Source organism: Triticum dicoccoides, chromosome 2B (genome assembly GCF_002162155.2).
Source record: "Triticum dicoccoides isolate Atlit2015 ecotype Zavitan chromosome 2B, WEW_v2.0, whole genome shotgun sequence".
Lineage (NCBI taxonomy): Eukaryota > Viridiplantae > Streptophyta > Magnoliopsida > Poales > Poaceae > Triticum > Triticum dicoccoides.
In genome coordinates this window covers 617,880,800-617,887,957 of record NC_041383.1, presented here as the reverse complement: position 1 = coordinate 617,887,957, position 7,158 = coordinate 617,880,800, and positions in this window count along the sequence as shown.

The window sequence follows — 7,158 nt, the reverse complement described above, 5'->3', positions numbered from 1 at the left end:
GGTAAGCCAGGCCTCATTCCCATCGCCTGTTCCGTCCTAGCCCTCCCGATGAACACGACCACGCATTCCATTCCGACCCAGCCGGTTGGCTCCCCATGAACACGACGATGATGTTGTTTCTCCGTTCCGACCTAGCCATGTACGTATGCACGAGTAGGCGTTCGAGACCCTGTCCGTATGTACGTGCGTGGTCATATTTTCTTTCTTGCACCCTGGCCGTTGTACGTACGTGTACATGCTACGTGCGTGCCTCTACTATGACACGTGCGCGCCTCTACATCGACCAGTATATATGTACGTACATGTTCGCGACCAGAATGACAATGCTACATACGCTTTGACCAGGTGGGTCCCGACTGTCAGGCACTTATTTGCCTGCGAAGATGTAGCTGGTGGGTCCCAGCAGTCAGGGGGGCGAATCGTTTTGGTTTTTTTGCCTGGACGCACTTCCTTGCGTGCGAAGGTGTAGCTGCTAGGTCACAGCAGTCACGGGGGCGAATCGTTTTTTTTTTGCCCGGATGCACTTCCTTGCGTGCGAAGGTGTAGCTGGTGGGTCCCAGCAGTCGGGGGGCGAATCGTTTTTTTCGGACGCACTTCCTTTCATGCGAAGATGTAGCTGGTGGGTCCCAGCAGTCAGGGGGGTGAATCGTTTTTTTTGGACGCACTTCCTTGCGTGCGAAGATGTAGCTCGTGGGTCCCAGCAGTTAGGGGGCGAATCATTTTTTTCGAGAAATACGGTGGCCCGTCCGGTGGGTCCCCGCTGTCAGGTGGAGGAATAATTATTTTGCGCGTAATAAGGAGGCACTTCCTTGCGGCTGCCATGGACCCAGCTGTCAGCCTCTCCACGCACAGTCCACGTCCGATGGAAGTCGTTCCTTGACCACGTTGACCATGCTGCGCCGAGAGCACCACGGCGGTGGACGACGGCGAGACCTAGGAAGGGGACAACACGGAGCCGGGGAAGACGCGATAGTGGATGCACACGCGGAGAGGGGTACGAGGGTTCACTGGTTCGGCTGCACTGCCATCGCCGTAGAATAACAGGGGGTGTGGGTGAGTGGAGGGATGGCATGTCCAGCGGTGGGAGTAGTAGGGGCGGTGAGGCCTCCGCGGCAGCACAGCCGGCCACGGGAGACAGGAGCAGGTGGCACGACTGGCGCTGCTTTGGGCGGCTGGAGCAAGAAGACCAGAGGTTGAAGAAGCACGACGGCCGTTGGATGGACATCGTACGGTCCCTGCAGCTAGAATCGTTTATATTGACTAAGTTGACAAAGCCCTTGGTACGTCAACTTAGTAGGCCCACAGGTCAGCTTCCGAAACGGTGTGCCCCAGATGTTAGGGGGAGGAATCATTTTTTGGGCGGGTGAAGCTAGAATATCCGAGATTGAAGAAGAAGCACGGCATCCGTTGGATGGACATCCAACAGCCACTACTGCTAGAACCATGTGTTGACTATAAGTTGACAAAGCCTTGCATACGCGTCAACTCTATTTTTTTAGGGGACGCGTCAACTTAGTAAGGCCAGAAGTGTGTGGCAGAGAACTTATAGCCCATTTGAGATTTGTAAGAATGTGTAGCCCATTTTTGAATTCTAATGGAATTTACTATAGCCCATTTACAGTTTGTTAAAAGTACAGCCCATTTCAACCAACCGTTCAAAGCAGAATTCAATTAAATTTCCCACATTTTGATGGGATCCGAAATATTTTTATCCCGAAATTTCTAGTCAGATTAAATACAATTTCAATATAAATTTATATTACATAAATATCCAATGAAACATTGCGCTCGCAACAATTAATGAAATTAAAAATTTCAATATCCAAAAATAATATTTTATAAAGTAATCACGTGTTTGGTGCATTTTTTTATAGTTACTGCTTAGTTTTTATAATTACATCCCATTTATTATTTCTTAAAGCCCATTTTCTTGTTAAGCCTAATGCATCCCTCCTAGGAAAGATTTGCAGCCCAGCGGGACAGAGAATAACAACTTGACCTTGCCTGGGTATTCCTAAAAAAAGTATAGTTGGGCTAGCCATTTTCAGCTTGAAAAAAATCAATATCTGGGCTGGATATCTGGCCTGGGCTAGACGGGCCACAACCCGCCCAGTTAATACCTACAGCGATGTTTTTTTTGTTGTTCAGAGGAGAAAAATTAATATCTGGGCTAAACATCGAAAAACTCTGCAGTGCTCACACCTCAAAAACACAAATACTGCTCGAGCTACTTGGTCCCAGCTGTCGGCCGCTTCTTGTGCAATTCTCTCATTTATTGACTACTCCCTCCTTTCCGGTTTATAGTGCTCAACTCAAAAATCTCACCAATCAAGGTAGATGGCGAGTGGTGGAATACTTTTTGTAGTTTTGCAAAAGCACCTAATTAATGCTCTTGTTGTCCTCAAAAAATTATGTTTATCAATGCATTAATTGCAATGCATGCATGCATAAAGTACATGCGTTGGTCAATTTTCTCTTAATACTTGCATGCAATGATTTAATGCACCTTGGAATCTGAACATGTGATGGAAAACAACCAAATTGAGCCTTATAAAATGGAAAAACTAAACTTTTGAGATAAGCCCTATAAACCGGAAAGGAGGGAGTACATAGGTTGACAATGGTGTGGGACCGTGATGTCAGGAAACCAGGAAGAAGCAAAATAAACTATAGTTATATATATATATATATAATAAGGAGGCACTTGCATACGTGAGGCCATGGACCTGGTGGGTCCCCATTGTCATCCTCTCCAAGTAAAGTCATCTCCTCGCCCGCGCACACTTTCCGCCCGAAACAGTCAGCGTCGCTTGCCCAGCTTCTCGGTGCAGGTGATTTCTCCACCTTCAAATGACACACATGTCGTCCGTCCGTCCATCTGCCGCCCACATTAATGATACGCAGTTGCCAAGGCGGCTACTCCGGCGCCACATGTCCGTCCCTCCGCCCGCCCACCATTGCTATATAAACTGTTGTGCCCGCCATAGCCGCAGTCATCCGCATCCGTTCCCTTTCTCCTGTCCACACCACTACTGCCCACCATGGCTTCCTCGCGCTCCAGCGCTCTTTGGGACGGGCGGACGACGGACCACAAGGAGATGGCAGTCATTGCTGCCGACCGGCTGGCCGGCAGGCAGCCGGAGGACGACGACGTCCCAATGGAGAACATGGTAGTCGACGATCCGGCGCCAACCCCCTCCTCAGCGCCATCCTCGCTGGTGCATTGCACTATGACCATCGGTGAGGCCCGTGCCCAATATATGGACAGGGTGAGGCAGATGTGTGAGGAGCAGTTCTGGGAGGCGCAGGCTGACGCCGCCTACAACCACCATCTCCTCCAGGAGCACCTGCAGGCGGAGGAGCAGATCACCGCGGAGCATGCGGAGCTGGAGGCGCTGCACGACTCGTACCGCTCCGCCCGCAAGGGCTGTCTCGAGTGCTGGCGGTACCGCATACGGGTGGCGGTGGCTGCGGCCACCTACAAAGAGGCTAGCAAAGAGGGCGATGAAGTGGGCGAGGCGCTATTTGGAGAGACCAAGGACGAGGCAGGGGACAATGCCAGCTCCGACGAGTCCCCGCTTTGCTGGCGTTGACGAGGCCCTGCTCCGCCGAGGCCCCACGGCACCAACAACGAGGTAGAGGACACCGCTGGCTCCGTAGAGGCCCCACCCCACCAACAACAAGGTAGAGGACATCGCCGGCTCAGCTGAGGCCCCACCCTGCTAGCAACGTGGGGGAGGATTTCCACCGCTCCGCTGAGGCGCCGCCCGTCGGCAACGAGACAGAGGACATCGCCGGCTCCGCCGAGGCCCTGCCCCGCTGCCAACGAGGCCGCGCCACACAGAAAACAAGGAAGAGTAGAACACGGTAGGTCGCTGCCGCTCGGGTCCAAGTAAGGCCACCCCTGCTATCCTCCGGTTGAAGCCAAGCTAGGCGGGTTGACCATTGGCGGCCGGTTAGCTTCTTGGCGGCAACGTGGAGTCGGAGAGCTGCGCTGGAGAAGAATGTTGCTTCTACTTAACTGCTGGTGTAGTTGGCTGACTGACACGTGGGCCCAACAGGTGATACGTCCATTTTACATGTTGCTTTTATGACAATATTTATTGCATTATGGGCTGTTATTTCACGTTATGTCACAATACTTATGGCTATTCTCTCTTATTTTACAAGGTTTATATGAAGAGGGAGAATGCCGGCAGCAAGAATTCTGGGCTGGAAAAGGAGCAAATACTGGAGGCCTATTCTATGCACTCCAAAATTCTTGAAACTCACGGAATACCTTAAAATAAATAAAGAAAAATCGTCGCCAAAGATGAAGGCCAGGGGGCCCACACCCTGCTCATGAGGGTGGGGGTGCCCCCCTGGGCGCGCCCCCCTACCTCGTGGGCCCCCTGGTGGCACTCCGCCGCCCATCTTCTCCTATATGAAGTCTTTCGATGAGAAAAAAATAAGAAGAAACCTTTCGGGACGAGACTCCGCCACCACGAGGCAAAACCTTGGCGGAACCAATCTAGGGCTCCTGAAGAGCTGTTCTGCCGGGGACACTTCCCTCCGGGAGGGGTAAATCATCACCATCGTCATCACCAACGCTCCTCTCATCGGGAGAGGGCAATCTCCATCAACATCTTCACTAGCACCATCTCATCTCCAAACCCTAGTCCATCTCTTGTATCCAATTCTTGTCTCCAAGTCCGGGATTGGTGCTAGTAGGTTGCTAGTAGTGTTGATTACTCCTTGTAGTTGATGCTAGTTGGTTTATTTGGTGGAAGATCATATGTTCAGATCCTTTATGCATATTATTACCCCTCTGATTATGAACATGATTATGCTTTGTGAGTAGTTACGTTTGTTCCTGAGGACAAGGAAGAAGTCTTGCTATTAGTAGTCATGTGAATTTGGTATTCGTTCGATATTTTGATAAGATGTATGTTGTCTAGCCTCTAGTGGTGTTATGTGAACGTCGACTACATAACACTTCACCATTATTTGGGCCTAGAGGAAGGCATTGGTAAGTAATAAGTGGATGATGGGTTGCTAGAGTGACAGAAGCTTAAACCCTAGTTTATGTGTTGCTTCGTAAGGGGCTGATTTGGATCCATATGTTTCATGCTATGGTTAGGTTTACCTTACTACTTTTGTTATAGTTGCGGATGCTTGCAATAGAGGTTAATCATAAGTGGGATGCTTGTCCAAGTAAGGGCAGTACCCAAGCACTGGTCCACCCACATATCAAATTATCAAAGTACCGAACGCGAATCATTTGAACGTGATGAAAACTAGCTTGACGATATTCCCATGTGTTCTCGGGAGCGCTTTTCTCATTATAAGAATTTGTCCAGGCTTGTCCTTTGCTACAAAAAGGATTGGGCCACCTTGCTGCACTTTATTTACTTTTGTTACTTGTTGCTCGTTACAATTTATCTTATCACCAAACTATCTGTTACCACTTATTTCAGTACTTGCAGAGAATACCTTGCTGAAAACCTCTTATCATTTCCTTCTGCTCCTTGTTGGGTTCGACACTCTTACTTATCAAAAGGACTACGATAGATCCCCTATACTTATGGGTCATCAAGAATCTTTTCTGGCACCATTGCCAGGGAGTGAAGCGCCTTTGGTAGGTGGAATTTGGTAAGGAAATATTTATTTAGTGTGCTGAAATTTTCTGTCACTTGTTACTATGGAAAGTAATTCTGTAAGGGGCTTGTTCGTGGTATCTTCACACCGTCTAGTAGATCAAAGAGTTGCTCCTCAACCTATTCAACCTACCGAACCTATTGAAAATGAAACTCCTTTTGAGGTTCCTTCGGGTATGATGGAAAAACTGCTAGCTAACACTTTTACAGGAGATGGGACAAAGCATCCTGATGAACATCTACGCTATGTGGATGAAGTTTGTGGATTATTTAAGCTTGCAGGTATACCCGATGATGTTGTTAAGAAGAAGGCCTTCCCTTTATCTTTGAAGGGAGACGCATTGACATGGTACAGGCTATGTGATGATATGAGATCATGGAATTATAAAAGATTGAAATTGGAATTTCATCAAAAGTATTACCCTATGCATCTTGTTCATCGTGATCGCAATTATCTATATAATTTTTGGCCTCGCGAAGGAGAAAGCATCGCTCAAGCTTGGGGGAGGCTTAAATCAATGTTATATTCATGCCCCAATCATGAGCTCCCAAGAGAAGTAATTATGCAAAGTTTTTATGCTTGGCTTTCTGATAACAATCGCACCATGCTCGATACTTCTTGTGCTGGCTCTTTTATGATGAAGACTATTGAATTCAAATGGAATTTATTGGATAGAATTAAATGCAACTCTGAAGATTGGGACCTCGATGAAGGTAAGGAGTCAGGTATGACACCTAAGTTTGATTGTGTTAAATCTTTTATGGATACCGATATTTTCCATAAGTTTAGCACTAAATATGGTATTGACTCTGAGATAGTAGCTTCTTTCTGTGAATCCTTTGCTACTTATGTTGATCTCCCCAAGGAGAAGTGGTTTAAATATCATCCTACCATAGAAGTAAAAGTAGTTGCACCTATTAAACTTGAAGAAAAAACTGTCACTTATAATGATCCTATTGTTCCCACTTCTTATGTTGAGAAACCGCCCTTCCCTGTTAGAATGAAGGATCATGCTAAAGCTTCAACTGTTGTTCGTAAAAGCAATGTTAGAACTTATACACCTCCTGAGCAAGTCAAAGTAGAACCCAATATTGCTATTGTTAATGATCTCTTGTCTGATAATATTGATGGGCATGTTATTTAATTCCAGGGTGAAACTGCTAGAATTGCTAAACCTTGTGTTAGAGATAAACATAGACCTGTGGTAGGCGTGCCTGTTATTTCTGTTAAAATAGGAGATCATTGTTATCTTGGCTTATGTGATATGGGTGCTAGTGCTAGTCTAATACCCATTGACCTATACAGAGAAATTATGCATGATATTGCACCTGCTAAGTTAGAAGAAATTGATGTCACAATTAAACTTGCTAATAGAGATACTATTTCTCCAGTGGGAATTGTTAGAGATGTTGAAGTCTTGTGTGGAAAAACCAAATATCACGCTGATTTTCTTGTTCTTGGTTCTCCACAAGATAGCTTTTGTCCCATTATATTTGGTAGACCCTTCTTGAATACTGTTAA